Source organism: Patagioenas fasciata, chromosome W (genome assembly GCF_037038585.1).
Source record: "Patagioenas fasciata isolate bPatFas1 chromosome W, bPatFas1.hap1, whole genome shotgun sequence".
In the NCBI taxonomy this organism is placed as follows: Eukaryota; Metazoa; Chordata; class Aves; order Columbiformes; family Columbidae; genus Patagioenas; species Patagioenas fasciata.
The window spans coordinates 65,179,362-65,207,020 of NC_092559.1; the positions used below are offsets into that span (position 1 = coordinate 65,179,362).

Consider the following 27,659-nt stretch of genomic DNA (forward strand, 5'->3'; position numbering starts at 1 on the left):
CATAATCACAGTGTTTGTTATGGTTACAACAGCAACAGTGCCCAGTGTGTGAGGAGGGAGGGGCCTTGTTAGCCTTTGAGGCTGGAGAAGTAACAGTATCTGCGGTCGAGGAAGCAGCGACCTCGGCATCTTTGCTCTGTGTGGGAGCTGGAGCTGCCTTGGCAGTTGCTTGACAAGCCACAATGTCTGTATTCAGGGGGGCAGCAGCAGCTACAGGGGCTGTAGCTGTAGCTTTAGCTGCCTTTCTCTGATTGGAGCAGGCAGCCATGCCTTTTGTCGATGCTTCAGCAGATGCAACGCAAGTCTCATGACTCAAAATAGATGCAATCCTCCTATTTAACCTCATCTCTCTTACCACTAGCATGAACTGACACACATTCAGCAAGCCTGATAATACCAACAAAGTTCTATCAAAACTCCAAGGATATTCAAAGCTCTCAAAAACATCTCTAATCTCTCTTAACAAAAAAACGAAGGTATTGTTAGTCAGCTTTCCTATAGATTTGCTCATCCAATTAGCAAACACATAGCTGTATTGCTCTTTGATCTCTCCCAGAGGTTTTTCAAGGTAAAGCAGAAATGATTATAAATTCATTATCAACTGCAGTATAATGAAGTAAACCAGTGCCAAACCACACAGTATAATCATAACCATCGTCCAGTTTCCTGTTGTTATAAAATGTACGCATCAATTCGTAAAATATGCCCAACACAGGTAAGGCACCGCAGAACTCAATGTAGAAAGTAGCTGATACAACTTATGCCACAGCATCTTTAAACCAGTGTAATTCACTCTGCCTTAATACTACCAGATAATGTCCGAAGCACACAGACCCACGAGTATCACAACTCTATGAGTTGGCACTGTGCCAGGAAAAGTGAAAGGTACGTCAGAGCAGTAGGAAAGCCAAAAATCTCCAAATTTATCTCTTTTTAGTGTCAAATTTTTAACCCTTTCTCCACCCCACGTTGGGTGCCAATTAGAGAGATGAACATAAAGGAAAATTAAGAGTTTGTGGATTTCTTACACTGAAATAGGGGAAATTACAGAGAGATTACAATGGGCATCTTAGGGCAAGGACGCTACACCTGAATCCCTGATTTTTTTTGTACCACAGCTGAACCACGCACGCTAGTTACTAGTCTATATGCAAAAATATGTTTACCCATTTGCCATTAAACTAGTTTCCTTAAAACAACATTACCTCTGTGTGTGACAATGGAATTTTTTTTCCAATGCTGTGCCCTGAAGATTAAGAATAGTAGCAAATTTAGGAATCTAAATAACATTTTCTAGGGAGCCTAGAACCCAGTCCTTGCAGAAAAGATGCTAAGTGCTTTGAAGGGGTCACTAAGCAAACACTGTTGTATTATAGTTAGGAACTCTGCTTGCCTGTCTCTTATTCAGTGAGTCAAAAATCTTTGCTGCCTTCAGGACATCTGCTTCATCTTACATTACAGAACTAAAATTCCACAGCAAGAATCTATTGTGAGAATTCTGCAGAAGTGATGTAATGCACATTTTAAGAACTAGATATGAACAATGTCACATGATTTGGCCAAGATGAGAAAGATTATGAGCATCAGAGGAATACTCACTTTCCAGTTTCGTGGTAAACTGCATTTCTTGAAGTGGGAACCTGATGTTTGCTAAAGTATAATGAATAAGAAAATAATTCTTACCTGGACAAGTTTTTCTGAATCATTTGCTGACAATGGTGGATGTTGATATGTTGAAAAACATTGTATTGCATTCTGTGGCAACAGCCTTAGCCAGCAAAGTTTTTTCCAGTACCTACAAACAAAAGCATTGAAGAAATTCAGTCTCTCAAGAAATACAATGCAAATGTTTGAATAGAATCATAGAATCGTTTTTATTGGAAAAGATCTTTAAGATCATCAGGTCCAACCATTAACCCAATACTGCCAAGTCCACCTCTAAACCACGTCCCTAAGAACCTTATCTACAGAATAATTCCCTTCATCCTATTATCAGTCAGATAAAACATGAAAATAGAAATAATCATAGAATAGTTTGAGTTGGAAGGTGTTGGAACGATAAAGGACTCAGCACTCCGATTCAATGTGAATCACGCAAAAGCCATTTAATACAGAAGCATGTCTCCTTATATACGCAACTATTCTCTAATCACGAATCCACGCTCCAAGCATGGATTCGCTAAATGAGTATCATGGGCAGTCCACATGCTGGAGCCCCACCGATGATAGGTCCGACGACTCACGCCATGATGAGGCCCTGTTAATGCAGAAACGCCCCTCTTTCTCACAGCAGATTCTGTTCTCAGCTTCTCGAAGTGGCCTTGAGATTCCTTTGGGCCTGACTAATTCAACAACATATCTCCTTCTAACGAAATACCTTCACAGGAAGGGACCGTCAAAGCTCATCCAGTCCAACCCCCTGCCATGAGCAAGGACATCTTCACCCAGATCAGATTGCTCAGAGCCCTGTCCAGCCTGGCCTGGGATGTCTCCAGGGATGGGGCATCCACCACCTCTCTGGGTAACCTGAGCCAGGGTCTCACCACCCTCAGTGTAAAACATTTTGTCTTCATGTCCATCCTGAATCTCCCCTTCTTTAGTTTAAAACCATCACCCCTTGTCCTATCGCAAGGGGTCCCCATCTTTCTTACAGGCTCCTTTTAAGTACGGAAAGGTCGCAATAAGGTCTCCCCGGAGCCTTCTCTTCTCCAGGTTGTACACCCCCAACTGTCTCGGCCTGTCCTCCCAGCAGAGTTGTTCCAACCTCGGATCGTTTTATGGCCCTTCCAGGACTGTCTGGAGTAACTCAGGTAATACAGAACTGCAAATGCATTCCTGAAATTCTGAAGTACTACATGCTGAAATGGTCAGATGCCTTTTGTGGCAAGTAAATTTAAACAGTCGCAGGAACAAATGGAGTTTACTGCAGCAACAGCCTTTGTAAACTGACTCAGGTGGTACTTGTGCCTTCTGTCCCCTCCCCACCACGCTTGTGGTGGCAGCGCTTGTGTCAAGGCAGAACAGAGGGAGCAGTGAGGCTGTGCTGACATGGAAAACACCCAGCCAGCACAGTAGAGGGTAAAGCTTCTACCCCCTTCCTGAAACAATCACCAAATGTAGAAGAAAACAGGGACATTTTCCTTAAGAAGGTGAGTCCATGCCACATTTATTCACATTTTGCAAGATCAGGTCAAGTCAAACTTGATTTTTATGGCCCAGGCTGAGTAAAAACAGATATGAGTTCTCACTCCTCTGAATGGTTAGTATAAGTACTTTTTTTTTGGAAGATTCAGGTGTAGAAATAGTAAAGGGTTGTGAGAAAGGCAAATGGACAGGTTTGAGTGTGAGAGACAGATTTAATTATCCACCATTGCCTCCTTTTATTTCACTTTACAGAACATGTTCTTTATTAACACATTTGATCTAATTAGCATCAATGATTTATCCACGGGACAAAAAAGTAGTGATAAACAAATGGATATGGTATAAAGCTCTTCATACCTGGTGGTCCATAGAGTAATAATCCTTTCCAAGGAGATAGAATTCCTGTAAACAGCTGGGGGTACTGTGGAAGCCAAAAAGTAATTCAGGGATTAAAAATGTATCATGTACAACAAAATACAAGAGATTCTAAACCCTAGCCCCACTGCTCTTATGCATTCAGGAAACCTAAGAAATTTGAAGAGAGGGGGGAAAACCCCTCCAAAATAATATAATATATATGATCTGAGTACTGAGAAGAATACTATATTTACCATTTGAAATTAAGTGAATTCTTCAAATGCAATTGGTTTGATATTCTCTCCTATAAGTCATTTTCCATTGAATTAAAATAGGCTAAATCCAGCACCTCTTCATTGCCAAAGGTGCAAAAAATAGGACCCAAAACTTATAATTTTAATACTGAAAGGCCATTTTCCTATAGGAGAATGCATATGGAATTATCAGATGAAACAGGAAGTGGATTAGTTCTAAAATGAACTGCCTACAAAAGCAAAGAAATAGTGAGAACTTTAAAACACCACTGTAATTAAAGGAAAACGCTAAAGAGCCAAACACTGTTTTTCTCAACACTTTTTAGCACCTTAGCCTTATGGGATAAACAACTGCTTCCTTGACCAGCTTTTTAGCTGCATCCAGTCCAATAATGTCATCCCACTTCACATTTGGATTATGGAGATAAATGTCCTGCAATATAAATTGCAGCCTGTTAGCAAAACTTCTGTTCTTCTTCCCTAGGGTAACCACCTCTGGCAAAGTAAATCACCTCAGTTAAAAAGGAATAGTGGCATTAAGGGATAAAAACTGTATTATTTAACCCTAAGTACTAGGCAGGTCACAAGAGGAAAGCATATACAGCAATCGTTTCTATAGAATTGCTACTTAGTTTCCCTATGAGCATATATACTGCTAAATGTATACGCTGAGTAAATCTGTTCCTCAGATCAGTTTTCTGTTAGTTGGTTTTATTAACTAACTAACATATGAAAAGCTATCATGATATGAAGCTTCACCAAGCTTAATATTTTATCTCTGGTGCCAGTAAGTATTGGATGTTTAAAAAATGTATAAGCAATAGGAGTGATGTGTTAGTTCATATTTACATACGCTTTCTGAAAATCTGCAACTGAAGGACTCTGATAATTAAAGTTACATCTTAGTCTTTGAGTTCAAACACCCTTTGACATTCATTCTTCAGTGAATTTCTCTTACCTTTTTTTGAACATGCTTATTTTGTAGTAATGAGTTCCACAGTTTAATCATGTGCACTGTGAAAATACTTTGGTTTAACCTTGATGCTCAGTAACTTTATGGCTGCACCTATTACTTATGTTATTACTTATAAGTAACAGTGAAAAATTGCTATTTACTCCACACTATGCAAGATTTTACATACTACAAGAAAAGGTGTGAGAAGCGCAGTAACGGGAGGAAAAATTTCCCTTAAGCATCTATAAAAAGATAGTAGGTAATTAGTCTATGCTCTGAAGCACTCACTAAATTAATTTCATTTAATTCATCAAACTTTGCAAATCTTCTATGAATCTTTCCATTTGCCTTAGTAATATTTTGTGGCTTTGCATTCCAGAGACTAATTGTTCTGCAGAAAATATCATATTCTCAATACAAATACTTGGAATAAATCCTACTCTCCAATAAAAACAGACAGTCCCCAGAGACTGAAGAAAATTTGATTTCATACAATTAGAAAAATTATTTATATAGAATAGGTTCCACTTTCCCTTTCTATTAACAGCAAATTAAGATGAATCAGATTTATGATACTAAGTAGAGACTTCCATAACTGTTTCAAAATGAAATTAGATTGTGTTGTGAAATAGATACCACATGCTATTTATTTGTATTGATTTACACAGTGTTGATTACCATAGCAACTAGGAACATACTAGCACAATTTAAAAACAACATACATACCATAATGAAGGTTAAAGCAACCCTATTGCTTTTTGCTAAAGCAGCAGCAAGAACAATACTATTTTCAAGGTTTACCATATATTAAAAACCAGGCAGGAATTGAAATGAATGAGAATTTTCTTACTTTAAGGTTGGAAATTTCTTAAGACTTCAGTTCTAAACTGGGAATGCAAATTTGCTGATTGAGAATTAGGGACCTATATAGCTATAAAAAGCAATCAGCAAGTCTTCCAGGCTTTTTAAACCAGCTGATTTTAAGTATGTGAGAGCAACGGTTGATACCATTTTTGGTGCTTATATCTAGAAAGAGTCACAACACAATCAAATATTGTGATACTACAAAGCTTTTTGGACAAGTACGTAGTGGGGTTTGGGAGATGATGCATGCGAAGCATTTACCTGCTTACACGCCTTGAATGGAACTGCACCCACAAAGCTGAATCAAGGTTGTCCCCACCATTTTATCACAGTTAGATAATAGTTGGTGTTAACTAATATATTTAAATTTCTCTTTTCAGTGAAGTATGTTACATTTTCTGTAGCAAAAAGAACAAAAGGAAAAAGCTACAACAGTCTCATGGGTACAGGATGATTAGATTACACATTCCCCTTTGGAAAGGATGGGTCTTAATTACTTCCTCCCATTGCATATTGGAAAGAAACATCATTACATGTAAAGAAATGGCTGGCTGGGAATTGCATGATAAGAAAAATAGCTTGTACATTCAAGAATAAGCCCCATCAGTGGCAGTAAAAAGAAACAAACATCATTCTCAGATGACAAAGAGAACCAAGATCTCCATACAACCGAAATGGAGATCCGATCTTACTTTGCTTACAACAATTGAAAGTTCTCTCATCTCACCCGTCATGCCAATAAAGGCACTAAGGGGTTTCAATAATCATTCCTAAAAAAGACAAACATAAATTCTTGTTAGGCTTCAATGATTTTTAAACAGATGAACTATGAAATAGTTCCAAAAAAACTGATAATAATATCAACTTTTAGAGCTATAAAAGTATGAATAAAGATTTTGCACTAACTCGTCTTTTAATCTAACAGAATCCAATCCTGAATTAACACTAAAATGAGCAGATTAAGAGGAGTGAAAAATACAACTATGGGTCACCGCATTGTCACATTCTCTGGTTTGAAAGTCTTCAAGTGTCACAGTCGCCAGACAGTCTGGCACCAAGTCCAAAAAGCTACAGCTTGTGTCAAGGAATGATTACTGAAAATTTCTCTCAACAATATAAACTCTGTTCTTGTCTCACATGAAGTGAACACTAAATAACATATGAAATTCAAAGGAACCAGAGTTTCACCCTCAGAAGTTCTGTGGGTTTCTGCATTTTTTTTTGTGATTCATAAGATATCATTTGTATTTGTTGCCTACTTTCATTTTCAAAAAGTAAATGCCTGTCAAAAAATTAGACCAATATCAAGTATGACTCTCTATCCAAGAAGGAAATACGCCACTCAGAATTCTAAGCCCTTTTTTAGCAGTTGGAAACAAAGACAAAATCCTTGCGGCATTTTATTTTGTTCCTGGTTAAGTAAAACTGATGTTCCTATTCATTGGATGGAAATAAGAACAGAAACACTTACTGATGGATCTGGATCACAATTAAGGCTGTTCAAGGCTATTCCATTTGATGATACTTTGAGAGCATCCTGAACTATCCCATGGCAGTCGATTACTTGGCCCTAGAGGAGAAAATAATGTGATAAGCTTTACGATGATGGTAGCTCTACTGTTAAAACTGCATTGGGCCAAATTTTGCTTTCCATTACAACGACTTTCCCTACTGCACATACGCTCCTAAAAACAGCAAATCTGACCACAGAATCTGTGCTAACAATGGGAAAAAAAATACACATCTCCTCAGCAACAATTTAACTGCAGAGCCTCTTATCATGTCATTCAGGAATTCAAAATTTATCTTCAATTTTAGCTATTACCACTTGGTTTTAAAAACAGAAATATTTTTTCCTCCCTGACAATGTTCGAAATGCTATTTAATGCAAGCAGAGCCTCCTATGCAAAGAATTACCAGACAAATAATAAAATTGACCCTTCAGCTAATTATGTAGAAACATTTTATATAAAAATAGGCACAAAAACCTCACATTTGGTATTTGTGGAAAACTTCCATGTGTTTTTCTACATACACATTTCTATCATAAATCACATATTAGGTTTACAACAACCCTTCTTGGGTGAGCGCTGTCTCCTCCAAATTTGTTGATTGCCGAAATGCTTAAGCCAAAGTCAGATTGCTCCAGAGTAACCGCACTGTTGTTATTCTAAAGAAAAAAATCAATTTTAAAATACATGTATTGTCAAGTAAATGAGTTGCAGATATAATTCCATTACAGAGATTGTGCCACCTCTTCATACATGCCCAGATGAATTGTATAATTTCATGGAAAAGCTAATTTTTTTTTAAAGAGTGAGAGAACTGGTCAGAGAGAAGATCAACCCTCTGCAGGAATATGGACAAGGACTTAAAAAGAAAAATAAAGAGACTCTCCTTCACACAGTTCCTCAAAAGCTATAACAGACACAGTGCTTCCTCACCAACCTGCTGTTCCTGTTCCCTCCTCTGTAAGGGGTGGTAATAAAGTAATTTTCACACCAATCTTACCAAAATGAGACTCACAAAACTGAAAATTACGGTGCCAAATGACTCTCCCAATCTCAAACACCTTATGCACTATGGAGATGCTTACAACTGACACCAGACTTTCTACTCTGTTTGTTTGTCTGGCTTTCTGGTGCTAAAGGATGAATCTACTGGTGTCAATGGGAAAATTGGTTGCTTTCCTCTAATTTTTGCCTGTGGACTTGTTTCTCATCTCACAGCCAGAAGGCATATTGTCCTGAAGTCTTGCATCCTTAAATTGCATAATTAGTAAAACCCATTAGTTACACAATTATTGTGTAACTCACATTTTCTTGCTGCCTATAGCCTCTCAAAATAAAAAAACAAAACAAAACACATTAATTTCAACTGTAATGCTGCCAAGATAAAACATGTTTAAACCTGTTTGGGGCTCTCCTTGGTGGATGATTTAAATTCTGTTGTAGTCCCAGGTGAAGTTTTTGACAATGATCATTGCACCATCTGATGTTTAAGCCTTGGAAGATTCTGAGAAGAGTTTGCTGCCCTAGAATTAAAACAAATTATATATATTCTGAAAGGCTTCCACAACTTTTTGCCTGCAAAATACCAAAAGATTAAAAGGCAGAGTTTTCAAATAAAGCACTTTTGGGGCAACTTTGCTGCCACTGAAGTTAAAGTAACAGTTTCAATCACAGCAAAATTCAGTGCTTACTGCTTTCAAACACACCACCTTAGAAACTTTGTAAATTGTCTGCATCTCCCTTTGGGAAATAAGTCTTTACTTTCCTCTAAAAGACACAGAAAAATACACCACACAGTCAGCAGCATGACTCTAGGCTTTAGTATTCTTATGGTCTCACAATATTGTTTTAACCACACTGTATATTACTTTTATAGGAAAATTTTCTGCCCAGAAAAAAAGAAAACCCACACATTTCTCTTACCTTCTTGGTCTTCCTCTAGTTCTCAGCTGTTGTTTATTTTCCACTGTGGCAAAATTAATATTAAAATGGAAAATAATTAAAGATTAAAAAAGAGCAACTTGATTTTTTTCCCCTTCAAACATATTTTTGAACACACATTAATGACCTTGGAAATAACAATGTCTAAACAGGAACAACATGATTATAAGCAATGCAAGCTTGCAAAAACCTTCTGAAAACAAATGGATATTGGAGAGAACAGTTTGGCTTCACACTTGTTAAATTTAAGGCTCATTCAGTCTTTGATTTCTTTGCTTACATTTTAAAACCAGTATCATTCTCACAGTAAAATGGACACTACCAGAAATTAGATCAAGCACAATAAACTAATTTAATAAATCACACAGAATGCTTATTGAATGCCAATAATTTTTTCATTGCTGAACTGGGAAATAAGAATTTACCTCACTCTTCTTAATAGTATTTTTATCATGTTCAACATACCAAGACAGCCTAAATGTCATATCGCAATGGTGGTTACCAAACTACGTTATTTTTTTGCACTTATATAATTTGAAATAATTTCTGTCAAAGAAAAGCCTTTTTTTTCTCAAAATGTCAAACTCACAAAGCCCAAATGTGAACTCATAAAGCTGAGGGTTTGTATCACACTAGTATGTTTTCCCGAAAATAAGCCCTAGTATGATTTTTCAGATTTTTGAGTATGCTTGAAATATAAGCCCTACTCCAAAAATAAGCCCTATTTACAGTTCAATTTAAATAGTGTCCAGGCAGTGATACATGTAAAAAAGTAATAAGTTTTAGAGCAAAAATTAATATAAGACCCTGTCTTATTTTTGGGGAAACAGGGTAGTTGTTCCAAAATACATCAGTGTTCTCTGTACAATGCACTTACACCCAGATTCTCATACATTTACATAAAATAATCCTTCCCAAAAAGCTGTTTCACTGAAAAAAACTGGGGAACACAGTTTACTTAGAGGCAGCAGAGCCCATGAGTGAAACTTGCAATCCTGTGGGTACATCTAAAACCCTAAAACCTGCAGTTCAGCATGGAAATGAGTCGGTTCTGCAGGACCTGCTGAGAGTATTGCAAAGAATTTTGTAGGAAGGAGCATCACAATGATAATTTTGTTTGGCCTGCGTATACCATGATCTGACCACGGACAAAATTTAAGGCAGGTTGCAAACTACCAGGCAGCAGCTTCTCAAGAGAATCACAGAATCACAGACTGGTTGGGGTTAGAAGGGACCTCTGGAGATCAACTAGTCCAACCCACCTGCCAAAGCAGGGTCACCAGAGCAGATCACACAGGATCGCGTCCAGGCAGATTTGGAATGTCTCTAGAGATGGAGACTCCACAATCTCTCTGGGTAACCTGTTCCAGGGTTCTGGAACCCTCAGAGTAAAGAAGTTTCTCCTCATATTCAGATGGAACCTCCTGTGCTTCAGTCTGTGCCCATTGCCCCTCATCCTGTCATTTGGCATCACTGAACAGAGTCTGATCCATCCTCTTGACATCCACCCTGGGGATATTTATCAGCATCAATAAGATCCCCTCTCAGCTTCTCTTCTGCAGGCTGAACAGACCCAGCTCGCTCAGTCTCTCCTCATAAGAAAGATGCTCCAGACCCCTCAGCATCTTTGTGTGCCACCGCTGGACTCTCTCCAGTAATTCCTTGTCCTTCTTAAATTGGGGAGCCCGGAACTGGGCACAGAACTCGAGATGCAGCCTCACCGGGGCAGAGCAGAAGGGATGGAACAACCTCCCTTGAGCTGTTGGTCACACTTTTCCTAACGCACCCCAGGTACCGTTGGCCTTCTTGGCCACAAGGGCATGTTGCTGACTCATGGTCAACCTGTTGTCCACCAGAACACCCAAGTCCTTCTCTGTAGTGCTGCTTTACAGCAGGTCAACCCCTAACCTGTACTGGTGCACAGGAGATACAAGCAGAAGGGGGCTGTTAAGGCTTCAAGGAAAAAGCATGATATCTTCCTGCCAGGATGGTGGCAATTCTGGGCTTAGGTATGAGAGAGTACCCCATGTCTGAGTAGCTTTACTGACCAAAAATGGTACTGAGAACTTATGTCTATGAGTAGATTTTTGGGATTTTTTTTTCATCTGAATCATGGCTACCACTCAGTTTGACAAAGTATGATGTAAAAACTGCTTTGTAATACATTTTCCTTCTTGACAAATCCCTTGGGTTTCATCCTGCAAGGCTGCTCCTCTTTGTATTAGCACCCAGCAATATGTTCTAGCCGTAAATCTTTTTCATGCAGATAATGCAGCTACTACTGACCTCCTACTAGAGGCTTTAATACCTTTCAAAATAATTTCACCTATACAGGTAATTTTGTTATATTGATATAATGTTTAATTTACTTGTGATTTCAAAGTTGCTGGCAACCATATGAAACAATGACAATTGCCCAAAGATGTTCCCTGGCTATTCATCCCCTTCTTTGATGATTATATTTTTCTTACGAGACAAATAGGTAGAGATGTTGGTGTTTTCTGTACCCTCTGAGATCTTCATAAGTGATTCTTATACAGTTCTTATGGCTTCTGTAAGTTATATTTTGTACTCAAGTATAAAACCATTGAGGCTCTCATGGCCAAAATAGAATGTGCATATTCTGATTTTCCTTATTCTGTATCATTCATTTATACATCAGACTTTAGGTTCTTTGGAAAAAAAAAAATGTATTACTTGTTTGGCACTTTACCTTTACTATATGAAAATGTGCAAAATAAATAATTAATGAGATGAGTGGTGATAAACTTCAAAGCATTAGCTTGGATGAGCTAAGACATAGTATTTCATTTAAACAATTTAATTTAAAAAATAATATGTCCAAAATAGAACAGACTTACCGTTCTCTCCCATGAGAAGAAAGTGAATATATCTATGCCATAATACTTTGCATTTACATGGCATTTTCCAGTGTCAAAACAGTTTTTCAAAGACAGAAAAATATCACCTTCTTGTTCCTCTACATAAAGAGAGAAGGAAGAGCAGAAGGGCTCAAAGCCACATATCTCAATTTCTACATCCTATGTGCTAGAACTATAGCTCTGCAACTCCAAGAGAGTTCAAACATTAAATGCTGACATAGACAAGAAGTGCAGTGAGTATATCAGGCAAATATACATTCTAAGCTTTGAGAAACAAAAGCTACATATCAGTGTCCAGGACCTTTTTGGTAATTTTAGGATACTTTTGAAATTTTACAAAGTAATAGCTTTCATATTCCATCAAAATTGTCTCAAGATCAATGTTGTCACAAACTTCAAAGCCATGTAAACTTAATTTTGTCTCCTGTTCCAAGGCATTTGCAGCATCAAAATACCCAGTAATTTCAAAAAAACAAAGACCAAAAATATAGAGTCATTATCTTATTTCGATTTTTGAGAGAAAAAGCAAACAACAACATTAGTAAGTAATAGTATTTTTAACCTATCCACAACTCCATTTATTAATATTATAAAAGCATAAACTCTATTTAAAAACCCTTTGCTGATGGCTCTAAAGTATTTTTAAATTATATAGGACATTTTTGCCCCAGGAATTGAAACAATTTAGCAAAGTAAATTGTCAAGATATGTAATAGTAGTTTACCTCTTTCTCACATCAAACAAAAGAGTCATGCTGTCCATCCATGCAACAGAGGACAGAAAGGCACATTATGGGAGGTCAGACACACACAAACGCAGAAATGTAGAGTGCTATTATTTAAAAAACATACCCTTCATTCATTAAATAATGCAAAATTAGAATGAGCAGATTTTTTCGACGAGCCTCTGTTCACATCTCATCCTATGAATTAAGACAGAACTCTAGATAAAATGTAATATTTTTTATCGCTGTAAACAGCATCTAAATGTAGCCTGTGGAAATAAACAAATTAAGACAACAGCATGTAAGAACTGTAAAACAACTCACTGTTAATAAACAGAAGTAAAGTGGTTTTCAATGTAATTTTTCTTGCATATTATCAGGGCTACTGGATGGGTGGAAAACTTTTCCTAGAGAAGAACAAATTGCTTTGAGGTTGAAAAAATAACTTCCCTTACTATGCTTATAGATCTACAACATGTCCAGGATGCTGAAAATTTCAGGTTAGGACTCTTGCAAACCTCATGCACAGCATCTCCAAGGGCTGCACAAGAAAATCTTGTGCTCCAGTAACTAGAAACCCATTTTCCGAGTGCTTGGAGAAGGGATGGAAAAAAGGTCTGAGATTTGTATAACTACACCACAAAGACTGTTGGAACCTCCCAATTCATGGACCGAGATACATAAACACAAGTAAAATACAAAGTACTTGAAGAATTAGTAGTTTAGGACAACATTAGACTTGCCCAATTTTAACACAGGAGTGACCAAAGTCAGGTCCCAACATGCAGAAATTTCAGTACAGACTCAGTCCCATGGATTTCTTCACATATATTGGAGAACCCAAAGTCATTCACAAATTGTCCAGTGATAAAAACAAGGCAATGTAAAATATCTTTGCCACCATTCAGCAAAGCTACATCTGGGGGAGCACAAAGTGCAACATAAAATATAGTAAAAGGGACAGTGAAAACAGAAATCTCATAAGATACTGGAACAAAGTCTTAGTTTGATAAAACATGCCATATATGCTGAGTGCTTGCAGAGAAAGCCTGAGATTTTAGGGTCATAGTAGAAGTTGCTACAAAGAAAGCTCTAGAAATCAGCATATCGACTCCAGTCTGCCTCATTGGGATGTGAAGCTGGAACCACAGGAAAAGCAGGTATGGACAAAGGCACATTTAGGCAAATAAATTAGTTCCTTTCTCTTTTAGGATGCTGACATTCGGCATTATTTATGAGGACTCAGCATGAGCATGAAAGACTGGCAGTTACTCAGGGGACAGGGAAAAAACAGTATTTACATTGCTTCCATAGCACGTATATATTCCTAATTACATTGCACAGTAATGCATATAGACTCCCACTTCCACCCCCAGTTTTCCTCTCTTCTATGCCAATCAACCACTGCCTGCATCCATCCCCGAGAAAAAGCCCAGCCCAAGTGTTAGGGACCTGCAGGAGACAAATCCACAAATTTTTGGCCCCTTCACAATGGAAACGGAGCCCCAGCATCTACAACAATGACTTTTGCTGCTCTCTGCCAGTGCCCAGCACACAAGGAAGCTGAAGAATTACTACTGACCACGGCTTAAGTTTTTAAATCCTACAAGATGCATATAAGGAAGATCCATATAGAAAGAGAATTCCCTATCCTTTCTTGGAAGGAATCATAGAATCATTTTGGTTGGAAGAGACCCTCAAGATCATCAAGTCCAAACCTCATCTCCGTGTCTGTTCAACCCCTCCATGGATGGTGACTCCACCACTGCCCTGGGCAGCCTGTTCCAATGCCCAACAGCCCTTTCCCAGAAAAAATTGTTCGCAATATCCAACCTAAAGTATAATTCTGAAGATAGTGGAGAATCATTTATTCCTACAAGCAAATGTGTTTTGAGGTGGAGCAATGTACTGTAAAACCAATTTACCTCTTCAGTGTGTCTTTCCTTTACTAAATTAGACCCACCTGCTCCCTCTGCTCTGTATACAGCAGTGCGTATAACACAGTACTGATACTTGAGATAAAACAATATCTGACCGTACTATTTTCAATGTAATATTATACTTCCCAGTGTCTTTACCAACCTGGGAAAAAAAAAAAAAAGCAGGTAGAGCAGTCAAAAGATCTCCCAGTATAGCAGATATATTCTGGGATATTTGCTTCAGAAGTGGCACAATGAGGAAAAGGCTGGGAGCTCCTTTTATTAACAACAACCTCTCCTGTGGGGTGGAAGTGTATTTTTATTTCACATATTAACAAAAAGATTGGTAGAATCTTTGTTCTGGTTTTCTATAGAAAGGGAATCAAAGTGTCTGGGGAAAAGGGAAGAACCCATATCCCATTTCGAGCCTTTATTACTTTTTAGTAGTCACTCAATGTCACGACAAGAAAGCCCTTGGGGTGCTGGAACAAGTTCAGAGAATGGAACAGAGCTGGGGAAGGGGCTGGAACACAAGTGTGATGGAGAGCAGCTGAGGGACCTGGGGGGTTCAGCCTGGAGAACAGGAGGCTGAGGGGAGACCTCCTCGCTCTCTGCAACTGCCTGAAAGGAGGTTGAAGCCGGGGAGGGTCAGGCTCTGCTCCCAAGGAACAAGCGACAGGACGAGAGGAAATGGCCTCAAGTTGTGCCAGGGGAGGTTGAGTGTTGGAACGATAAAGGACTCAGCACTCCGATTCAATGTGAATCACGCCAAAGCCATTTATTACAGAAACATGTCTCCTTATATACGCAACTATTCTCTAATCACGAATCCACGCTCCAAGCCTGGATTCGCTAAATGAGTATCATGGGCAGTCCACACGCTGGAGCCCCACCGATGATAGGTCCGACGACTCACGCCATGCTGAGGCCCTGTTAATGAAGAAACGCCCCTCTTTCTCACAGCAGATTCTGTTCTCAGCTTCTCGAAGTGGCCTTGAGATTCCTTTGGGCCTGACTAATTCAACAACATATCTCCTTCTAACGAAACCCCTTCACAGTTGAGGTTGGATCTTGGGAACAATTTCTTCCCAGAATGGGCTGTCAGGCATTGGAACATGCTGCTCAGGGCAGTGGTGGAGTCACCATCCCTGGAGGAGTTGAACAGATGTGGAGATGAGGTTCTTAGGGACATGGGTTAGTGGTGGACTTGGCAGCATTGGGTTAACAGTTGGACTCAATGATCTTAAAGGTCTTTTCCCATTCAAAACGATTCTATGATTCTATGATAAAATTATGCAGCCAAGATAAAATTATGCAATTTCCAAGTCAATAAGGAAGCTGCAATTCTGTTTACCTTTCAGTGGTGGCCGAAGATTGTTTTTTGAAACCATTTTAGGGAGGAAGAGTGCTGTGTAAATACTTGGTAGATCAGTAACTCTTGAATTAAGCAGATCAGTTCCTGAGAGGTGCTGCAGTAAGATATGAACCAATTCTGAGAATGGTTATGAGCAAAGAGAAACTACTCACACCCTGGGATTAAAGTATCTTTTCCTCCTGATTGTTTCGAGGTGATGTTGTTTGAAAAATAGATTTTGAATTGTGGACCTGTTACCATTTCTCCTGGATGATCTGAATCTTCTGAAACAGGGCTGGAGGTGCAAGAAAGAAGGTGGAGTCATCACTCGCTGACAGTCCCACTTGCACATTCTTCTAAACACAACTGCTCCTGATGTTTTATGCTGAGAAAAATTAACTATTGTGTTTGCCCACATATCAAAAGGCAAGACCACATCTACCTCTGAATATTTAAACAGAGTATGAAAGCACAGCAGTTGCCACAGAAGTCAAACACATCAAGTGTTTCATCTTTGAGTATTTACAGTAATACTCTGATGAGAGGAATTGTATCAGCCTGATGGACAGACAGGGCTTACATCCATGCTTGGAGCTTTCCTTGAAAAGAATTTGTATTCTGGTGTGTCTTCTGCTGCTGTTAATCCTTCTGCTATTCCTAGAGGCATTTTAAATTCTAGTATAAACAGTGATATAGTGATGGGCAACATCTCAAATACTCTTCTAGGTAGATACTTGCTTTGGGCAGTATAGGATAAAATCACGTCTATGTATTATATGAGCAACCCACTTCAACCTTAACATAGTAATGTTCTTCTTGTGGTGACCAAGCAGAAGTGAACCTTTACATTAAAAAGAGCCCCATTTTAAATCAGGATCATAGTATCATAGAATATCAGGTTGGAGGAAGGGACCATGAGTATTATCAAAAATAGTTTAGACTGAGTGGTTCATTCTGTCTTATCTTGTGTTGATAAGAATGCAAACAATGATGGTTAATTTTGAGAAGTCAGACATCTGTCCAAAGCAAATTAATTAAGCCATTAATCAGTTGATCAAGTGACAAAGACCTGCATTACACTGGATGTGAAAAACAGAACAGAGATATCAATATCTCTAGTCCCAGTTCTGTGAAGTTTGTATAAAAGAAAGAAAAATTAAGGACCTTTCAACAGGTAACTGTTACCAAATCATAAATATTATGAGTAAGTAGTGCACAGATCATTGTTTTCTTGACCAGCCCCACAAAGCCACATCTCCCTGCCTTTGACCAAACTTACTCTACCACATACCCTTTCTAAGAGGTATTATAGATGTACCTCTGCATGTGTCGGTGCCACCAGCAGTTTTAACCGTCCACTTAAACCGCTCTCTGCCCATGCTGGTCTCCTTTCCTGAACTCCAGTTTATTCTCTAGGGACTAACTCCCACTGCAAATATGTCCGCAAAACAACGTGCCTACCACAGTACAGATACTAACACTTCCCAGGACTTCTACTGTGTTTAGAGAGGAAATGGTAAATCTTATATGGCATGAAAAAAATAGGAGTACTTCGGAGTGCAAAGTTACTTAAAATTCAGTTTAGCTTTACAGTGATTTAGCCTTCCTGTTTAATTAGTATTTAGAATTGCATGTTGTTTATAGTCACTGGTATTTCAACAGATGTTGTCACGGAGGCACCCCGAAGTTAGTTAGGGGACAACAGGGTCCAAAACAAACTTCTATTCGGTAAAAAAAAGTACAGCAGATTGACCAGTGGAAGATGGAGTTTTAACTCTCCAAAGTGACTTGAATACAGGTTCAAATATCAGCTGCTTGGGTAAGTGAGAGAAGCCCCTTTTCCCACTCCGAATATCATTGTTCAGCTCCCTTAAATGCGGTGGAAGAGAACAACAAAGGTCTAGCTGGCCCTATTAGCCCCCTTTGGAATATAACACAATAGGAAGCATGTTCTGCAAACCCCCATTCCACTCTCAATGGGTCTTGTGGATGCAGAGGGCCCAATTTCTGATAGGCTTTAAGTTCATCTTTTAGAACATTAAGGGTCTCTGTATGTTGTAGGGACCAATCCCATTTCTTGTTTTTTCAGAGTAGGTCATAAAGGGGATGGGGCAATCACTGAAAATCCTGGGATATGCTTTCTCCAGTACCCTAATGTACCCAACAGGCATTGCAAGTCCGCTTTGCTGTTTGGGGTGTGCCCCTTGTCTATAGTAGCCAGGACATCATCAGGCACTGCTATGGCTCCCCCTATCCACCAAGCCCCTAGGAATTTAACTTCCTGGCTGGGACCCTGGCACTTGGACGGTGGAATATCTAATCCGTTCTGTGTTAATAAATTCCAAAGAGTTTCTGCTACTTGCCCCACCTGTTCCTTATTGTCTCCGCCCACTAGGATGTCATCTATATATTGATATATGCGAATGCCTGAGGGTACCTGTACAGTGTCAATGAGTGCAGCAAGGGCATTGTGGGCAATAGTAGGAGAGTGTTTGTAGCCCTGAGGAAGCCGATTAAAAGTGTATTGCTTCCCTTCCCAGGTAAAAGTAAATTGTGCCTTGTCTTCTTCCCTCAGGGGGATCATGAAGAACATATCTTTGAAGGCAGCCATCCATGGGTGGACTGCTGCTTGTATTACAGTCCCACCGAGGTTATGTTTGGGACGGCAGCTGTTAGGGGTGCGGTGTTATTATTCAGTTTTCGATAATCAATAGTTAGGCGCCACTGCCCATCAGGCTTGCGAATGGGTCAAACTGCCGAATTATAGGGAGAATGGGTGCGGTTAATTATTTGTCTTTCTTCAAGACCATTAATAACCTCTGTAATGCCCCATTTTGCAGCATTCGGCGGGGGGTATTGTGGAGTACAGGTTATTTTAGATGTGGGTAGAGCAGGAGCAATTTGAAAAATCCTAATGCCAGTAGTTCCTTCGAGTTGCAAGGGTGCTGAGGTAAGTGGCAATATTCTAATACGGGCTACTTCCGCTCTGTGGCTTCCAAAGCTCCAAATCTCCCCATTAGGTAAGCACCACCGTCTACCTGCCAAAATATCAAATCCCAATATGTTTGCCTTATAAGGACCCAGGTCAACTTCCACAGCCGTCACCCGTTTCTCCCCAGGCAGCAAAAGGTGGGTTCGAGATAAGGACATCTCTCTGCTATACCCGTTACCCCTACTGTATTGATGACTTTCCTTGATGGTTTAATCCCAAATTTGTCAGTTTACTGCCTGTTCAAAACACTGATTTGTGCACCCATGTCAGTTACAAATTTCACACTTATCCGCCTTGAACCGACGGGAATATGTATGTATGGTTCCTTATCACTGGACCATTGGCAAGAAAATACAGAGCGGGTTGGGCGGTCCTGGTTCCCATCTGCTTCTACTAGTTTTTTGGCTCCTTTGACTCCCTTTGTGAGGATACGAAAGGGTTAATGTTTCGTTTGTCCTCAGGGAGGGGGGCGGTTACCGGTGCCTCCTCTTTGTTCTCTGATTTTTCCTCTAAATATTCCACCAGCTCCTGTATATGCTCAGTGGGAAGCTTATATAGCAGCGTTCGAGGAACCCCCAGAGCAAGCCCACGGCGCCAGAGGCTGCTCCGCTGCACGCCGCTGCTCTGATCTGACCGGCAGCCAAAATGCTCCGGTTTCTGGGACGCGGGGGGGCGGCCCCTGAAGAGGCTCGGCTCGTCTTCCGGACCGTCCGGCTCCTGCATGGGCTGCCGCTCGGGTCTACCCACCTCATCTCGCACCACATTGTGTAAAATTTCCGCCCAGGTTAATACATGCTCAGGAGGACTTCGGGGATTTTGCTTATTACGATCAATAGCCCCCTGAATTTTCTCCTTAAGGGACTGGACATATATTTTTAAGGCATCCGGTAATCCTTTAATAAGCAGCCGAAGGTGGACCGGATCCACCGGCGCCGCCATAGGGGGGGACTGCCGGCCCTTTTCATACATTGCTTGTATACAAGCCGCCTTTTGAACTCCCTCAGCAAGATCTGATAAACCTTTTACAACAATTGCAACTGGCTCCCCACGTTCCCTGGGATCTATACCACCAGCCCAGTAAACTACACGAGATGTGATGGACTGATTACCATCTGGACCATCACTTAAAAATACCCCTGGGCCCCAGAAGCCTGTGGCCTCGTCCTTACCCAGTAATATTATATCACCCCCAGTAAGTGAAACGCGCCAAAGATATTCAGTCTTTGTCTCGCCCGGCTTGCATGAGAATCTAGTTTGTAAATCTCCTAGCTCCAATCCTGAATATGGCGTGCTATGGGTAGCCGTGCGTGGATTTTTGCCTCGTCCTTCCGTATGTGTTTCAGTTCTAATAAGAGGATGCACGTCCTTTGTTTCTACTCCCCCTTCATCAACACTGTTTTCAGAATCAGTATCTTTGTCAAGAAGCAGGGGGGCCCAGGGGCACACTTGAACTGGGGAGACGCTAGAGGAAGCTCTTATATTAATTAACAAAAACTCAAGTTTTTGTTCCAAAAAACCAAGTTTCTGTTCTAACAAGCCAAATCTCTGTTCTAAAAAATCCGATCGTATGCTTTGCTGCGAAAAGTCCTGTATTAGAGAGTCAAACTGTTCGCTTTACCGCGAAAGGTTTTGCTTTAAAGAGTCAAATTGTTCACTTTCCCGCGAAAGGTTTTCCTCCATTCAGTGCTTAAGTTTACACAGATCCTTTGCTACCTTTAAGCAAACGCCCAAACTGAAACACACCGCGATCCACATTACGGCAAGACCCCAGGTTACTGCAGAGATATTACTCAACCCTCTAAATTCCTCCATCTGATACCCTGCTCGACTACACCAAAAATGTCACGGAGGCATCCCGAGGTTAGCTTAAGGGACAATAGGGTCCAACCCAACTTTTATTACAGGGTGTTAGCACTCCAAAAGTGACTTAAATATAGGTTCGGATATCAGTTGAGGAAAATTATTAAGGGGCAGCAACTAATACAGCAGGTGGTCCACAGTGTGCATGCACGTGGCTTCACCCAAAACAATGCCGGAGTCACCCCTGAGTCCGGGACGAATACGGATGCATCCTTATGCATTAGAGTAATTGCTTATATTGTTATCTAGTAATTTTGAGACCAGAAAAGAATTTAAATTGTTAAACTCTGCTTTGCATTGGAAAAAAAAAAAAAGAGAAACAAACAAACACCCAAATGCTATGATGGATGTGAACTTGGTATTGTATGAAGTTGTACTTAAAAGTTGCTAGAATATGAACTGATTTGGATCTAGGAAAATGGAATAATGGGTTGATGCTTAATATATTGGGTTTTGACATCTGTAAATTGTAAAAGGTAAATGGAGCTAAGGAATGTAACTGTTGCTGAGCTACTTGGAATTGCGCGTAAAGTGTGTTATGCTTGGAATGAAATGGGAAAACAAAAGAGCAAAATATCCCAGGCCTGTGTTGTACAGTTTGATTAGAAATATCTTGCAGCTTCACACAGGTCTGAAAAACTCAGCTCATTGCACCCGAGGAGTTTGCCAGAGCCTCCCAATTCGTACCAGCGATTACGCCAGCTCTGTGGCCTTGGCTACATCTAAACTACAGCAAGAAGAGAAAGAAAGAAAAAAAAAAGTAAAACCTATTTGCCCACTGCTAAGCGGAGAAAGGGGGGCCTTACTACCCCCACTCTGTCTTTTTTCTCCTGGAGTATTGTCATCCATCCTTGTTGTGGCACTGTGTTGCTTCTCGGCTTTGAATCGGGGGTTGTTGGTGCTGTGTCTTTTTGCTTCCGTCTTGTTTCTTAGGTTTTGACACATTTGGGGAGAGAGCTCATCATTTTACCTCCTTGCTGAAGTCAGTCTTTTCACACTGGTCAGCTTTGGGGAGGTCAGAGTGCTCACTGCTTCTCTGGGTCAGACTGGGACTAATTTGGGTGTGGAGTGCAGCCAGGTTGGTTTGATGTGGAGGTCAAACTGATTGGTTTTCATGCTGGGCTGGAGATCCTGCCATCGCAGATGGGGGCGAGAGGGAGGTTTTATTCCCCCCCCAGCAATGTTACTGCTAGAGAACTGTAATACTGCATGAAGGAGTCTGAGGGTGAAATTTAAAGGCATCGCCAGTGGATCCATAGTTCTAATGAAACTGGGAAATTAAACCAAAATTTTTTTTTTAATAGACTTATTCTGTGGTAACTGGTTGTAAGAGACTTCTTAGTAAATTCACCATGCTAGTTTTTGAGGTCATGGGAGAGAACGAAAGAAAGGCTGTTTTTTGAGACCAATGGAATGCCAAATTTGGAACAAAGTTTTAATACATGAATTCTTGTAGTTGCCAGAAAGTCCTATACCTCTCTTGGGTCAAATTTGTAAGCTCAAATAACGTTTTCTGAGAATTCTGTTTAGTTGTATGTCCTACAAGAAGCTGCTTGGATGGCGCAGATCTGCTTGCTGCAAGTGAGAAATCCCCAAGGAAATTTCGAATGCTGTGTTTCCACTGGTATTAACAGCCAATGTTTTGATAAAGCAAACACTACACTGATAGAACTGAAACAGGACTTCGATCCGCTTAGGGAAAACAATATCCAATAAATATGACAGCCAAAATGGAGTTAGAAACTTTGAGGAATAAATTTATGACAACCTTACAAGCTGACTGCATTCGATTGGACTTGCAGATTTGTCTGTTTATAACTACAACATAGAAACAACCTGTGGCTACTGTGGGACATTATGATGAGAATGCTAACAGACTGATATACCGATTGTTACTCTGATCAAGAAATGCAGGGAATTAATTTAAGTCTTAATAGGCCATGATCCTTTTGTCATATATGTACCATTTGCGAAATGTCATTTTGATTTTTTATTTGCAACCTATGTCCTTGTAAATTGCAGTAGCTGATTTTCTTAACAGTACAGCTTTTGGCATGCCTAAATGTAAATTGCTGCAGAACCTGCAAGTCTTTAACATCAGGTCAGAGACCATACTTGTATCACAGTATCACAGTATCACAGTATCACAGTATGTTTGGGATTGGAAGGGACCTCAAAAGATCATCTAGTCCAATCCCCCTGCTGGAGCAGGAACGCCTAGGTGAGGTCGCACAGGAATTTGTCCAGGCGGGTTTTGAATGTCTCCAGGGAAGGAGACTCCACAAACTCCCTGGGCAACCTGTTCCAGTGCTCTGTCACCCTCACTGAGAAGAAGTTTTTTCTCAAATTTAAGTGGAACCTCTTGTGTTCCAGCTTGGTTCCGTTACCCCTTGTCCTATCATTGTTTGTCACCAAGAAGAGCCTGGCTCCATCCTTGTGACACTCACCCTTTATATATTTATAAACATTAATAAGGTTACCCCTCAGTCTCCTCTTCTCCAAACTAAAGAGACCCAGCTCCCTCAGCCTTTCTTCATAAGGGAGGTGCTCCACTCCCTTAATCATCTTTGTTGCCCTACGCTGGACCCTCTCCAGCAGTTCCCTGTCCTTCTTGAACTGAGGGGCCCAGAACTGGACACAATATTCCAGATGGGGTCTAACCAGGGAGGAGTAGAGGGGAAGGAGGACCTCTCTCGATCTACTAACCACCCCCCTTGTAATACACCCGAGGATGCCATTGGCCTTCCTGGCCACAAGGGCACAGTGCTGGCTCATGGTCATCCTGTTGTCCACCAGGACCCCCAGGTCCCTTTCCACTACACTACTCTCTAATATGTAATTTCCCAACCTATACTGGAATCTGGGGTTGTTCCTGCCCAGATGCAGGACTCTACACTTTCCCTTGTTAAGTTTCATCAGGTTATTCCCTGCCCAACTCTCCAACCTGTCCAGGTCCCGCTGGATGGCAGCACAGCCTTCTGGCGTGTCAGCCACTCCTCCCAGCTTAGTGTCATCAGCAAACTTGCTGATAGTACACTCAATTCCCTCATCTAAATCGTTAATGAATATATTGAATAATATTGGCCCCAGTACTGACCCCTGAGGCACTCCACTAGATACTGGCCTCCAACTAGACTCCGCTCCATTGACTACCACTCTCTGGTTTCTCTCCTTAAGCCAGTTTGCAACCCACCTCACTACTCTATTGTCTAGACCACACCTCCTCAACCTAGCTGTGAGGATGCTGTGGGAGACTGTGTCAAAGGCTTTACTGAAGTCAAGGTAGACCACATCCACCGCTCTGCCATCATCCATCCACCTTGTTACATTCTCATAAAAGGCTATGAGGTTGGTCAAGCATGACTTACCCTTGGTAAAGCCATGCTGACTGCCCCTGATGACCCTCTTATCCCTGGTATGCCTTGAGATGACCCCAAGGATAAGCTGTTCCATTACTTTCCCAGGGACAGAGGTGAGGCTGACCGGTCTATAATTACCCGGGTCCTCCTTCTTGCCCTTTTTGAAGACTGGAGTGACATTTGCTTTCCTCCAGTCCTCAGGCACCTCTCCCGTTTCCCAAGACTTGGCAAAAATGATGGAGAGCAGTCTAGCAATGACTTCAGCCAGCTCCCTCAGCACCCGCGGATGCATCCCATCTGGACCCATGGATTTATAGATGTCCAGACTATTTAATTACTCCCTAACCCATTCCTCATCGACTAAAGCAAACTCCTCCATTAACCTGGCTTCATCCGGGGTCTCAGGGGTACAGGGTTCCCCAGGACAGCCTCCAGCGGAGTAGACAGAGACAAAGAAGGCATTCAGCAATTCTGCCTTCTCTGTGTCTTCTGCCACCAGGGCACCCACCTCATTCATCAGTGGGCCTACATTGCCTCTGGTATTAGTTTTATCTGCTATGTATTTGAAAAAGTTCTTCTTGCTGTCCTTGACCCCTCTCGCCAACTGTAATTCTAAGGAGGCCTTGGCTACCCTAGCTGCCTTCCTACATCCTCTAACAGCAGCCTTATATTCCTCCCAAGTGGCCAGTCCCTACTTCCATGACCTGTAAACTCGCCTCTTCTGCTTGAGCATACCCAACAGACCCCTAATCAATCACACAGGCCTTCTGGCTCCCTTCCTCGACTTCCTACGTGTGGGGATGCTCTGATCCTGAGCATGGAAGAAGCAATCTCTGAATGCAATCCAGCTCTCTTGGGCCTCTTATCCTTCAAGCAGTCTTGCCCATGGGATTTCCCCCAGCAATTGCTTGAAAAGGCCGAAATTAGCCCTGCCAAAGTCCAGGGTTGCAATTCTACTTGCTATTCTGTTCCTGCCACACGAGATGCTGAACTCCACCATCTTGTGGTCACTGCAACCCAGGCAGCCCTCAACCTTTACTGCTTCGACCAGACCCTCTTTGTTAGTGAGGATGAGATCCAGCAGTGTACCTCTCCTAGTCGGCTCCTCCACCATCTGCATGAGGAAGTTATCATCAATGCACTGGAGGAACCTCCTGGACTGTGGCTGGCTGGCTGAATGGTCCTTCCAGCAAACATCAGGGAAGTTAAAATCACCCACAACAACCAGGGCCTGTGACTGTGAGGCCACTCTCAGCTGCGCATAGAAGGCCTCATCAACTTCCTCAGTCTGAGTGTCAGGGTATGGGGAAGGATTTGGGCAAGTACCTAGGGCAGTTCTCACCTCCTGTAACCTGGGATTTTACACCTGAACAAGAAAGTAATCCTGCTGAATTTGAGTGCCACCTGATAGAAGGGTGCCTGCTTACCCTGATAAAACCCAGCAGCTCCTAGCACTATACTGGGGTTTGGCCTGTACCTATCAAGCTACTGTTGATTACTGTTCACAGTTAAGACAGGGACCCAAACTACATCTGGGGACACTATGGTTGAGACAGGGACCCAAACCCCAACTACAGTATTTGCATCAGTAGTGAAAAACAGTGGACATGGAAGTCAACAGGACTGTATCATCGATTAGTAAGGGAGGAGGAAGGATCTGATCAGGAAACCAGTCCTTCAGCAAGGAAACAGGAGGAAGAAGTAAGCGAAATCACCCAAGAGGTGGAAACAACCTGATCCCTGATCCTGGATGAACTTAAACATATGCAGAAAGATTACAGATGCCAGTCAGGCAGGTGAGTGAATTGTTGCTTATTTGCTCTGATGCTGGGATATTTGGGCCAACAGTCAGGAATTAGAAGATAAAGAAGCTCAGGAGGTGGGATCCCTTGCTAGGGACTGGGAAATTCATAAAGAAATTGGAAAAGAGGCAGCAATTTGCAGTCTCTGGAGGCGGTTCCTGTCAAGCATGAAGGCAAGATATCTGCACAAAGAAGATTTGTGAATTACCAAGGGAAGTAGACTACCACTGAGGAAGCCATACAGTACCTTAGAGAATTACTAGGTTGTTGCAAAAGTAATTGCAGTTTCAGACCACAAATTTTAAGTCATTATAACTAGACTCAAACACATATTTATTAATCAAAACAGGAAGCATTACAATCAAAACAGGAAGCATTACAATCAACACAGTTTTGCCAACGAGAAATAAGTTTGTTTATTCTTGTAGCATAAAAATCTGTTCTTTGGGATTGGACAAACCCTTTTAAAGTATTTTCTTCATCCTGCTGGTTGTTGAAGTGTTTTCCCTGCAAAATGTTGTCAACATGCTTGAAGAAGTGGTAGTTGGTTGGTGAGAGGTCAGGTGAATATGGCGGGTGAGGCAAAACTTCCTAGCCCAATTTGTTCATAGAATCATAGAATGTCCTGAGTTGGAAGGAACCCACAAGGATCATCGAGTCCAACTCCTGTCCCTGTATATGAAAACCCCACAGATCACACCATGTGTCTGAGGGCGTTGTCCAGTCTCTTCTAACACTGTCAGGCTTGGGGCTGTGACTACCTCCCTGGGGAGCCTGTTCCAGTGTTCCACTACCCTCTGGGTGAAGAACCTTCTTCTAATGTCCAACCTAAACCTTTCCTAGCACATCTTCCTGCCATTCCCTCAGGTTTTGTCATTGGTCACTAAAGAGAAAAGTTCGGCACCTACCCTTCTCCTCCCCTTGTGAGGAAGCCATAGACTGTGATGAGGTCTCCCCTCAGTCTCTTCTCCAGGTTGAATAAACCAAGTGACTTTAGCTGCTCCTCATATGGCTTCCCTTCCAAACCCTTCACCAACTTTGTAGCCCTCTTCTGGACACCAGTAGCTTTATATACTTTTTATACTGTGGTGCCCAGAACTGCATGCAGTGCTCCAGGTGAGGCTGCACCAGTGCAGAGTAGAGCGGGACAACCATCTCCCTCGCCCAGCTGGCAATGCTGTGCTTGATACATCGTATTCCAACAGTTTGTCGACAATGGATTGATCAGACTTTGATACAGAAACAGTGGAGAGTGTCCCACCAGCTCTGACATGGGCCAGTGTCTCAGCATTCAGGCGCACCCCACAGAGACAGCCTCCCAGCCCCTAGATGGAGGGAAAGGGAACCCCAAGCACACACCATGCAGCACTTTCTGGTTCTTCCTGCATGGGAGGACATGAGGAAGTGAGATGGTGAGCAGACCTTTAAGTTAGAAGCCAGTATATGCAAATTGAGAGGGAAGACAGCTGCTAAGAAGGGGCCATTCAAGAAGGCTATCAGTTCAGTTGCTACTGAGATGGTTGAAGGCAACCAATGACCCTCCATATATAGAAAAAGGACTGAGATTGCCTCTTCTGATTTTTGTGAAGGGACTTCTGGTCTGGCACTATAAGGGTAGGAAGGTGAATATTCTGACCAGGAATATAGGGTCCTTGCCTTTGACCAGGAGGAGGAAAGGTATTAGATCAAACTAGCATATCAGCAATATAAAAGTCTCAATCATTTATACAAAATCTTATCA

General features: G+C 41.3%; 1 pseudogene; it reads right to left on the reverse strand.

Moving 5' to 3' along the window:
* Positions 1-1,005: 1,005 nt before the first annotated feature.
* On the reverse strand, positions 1,006-19,620 carry LOC136114566 (katanin p60 ATPase-containing subunit A-like 2; annotated as a pseudogene).
* Between the last annotated feature and the right edge of the window lie 8,039 nt (positions 19,621-27,659).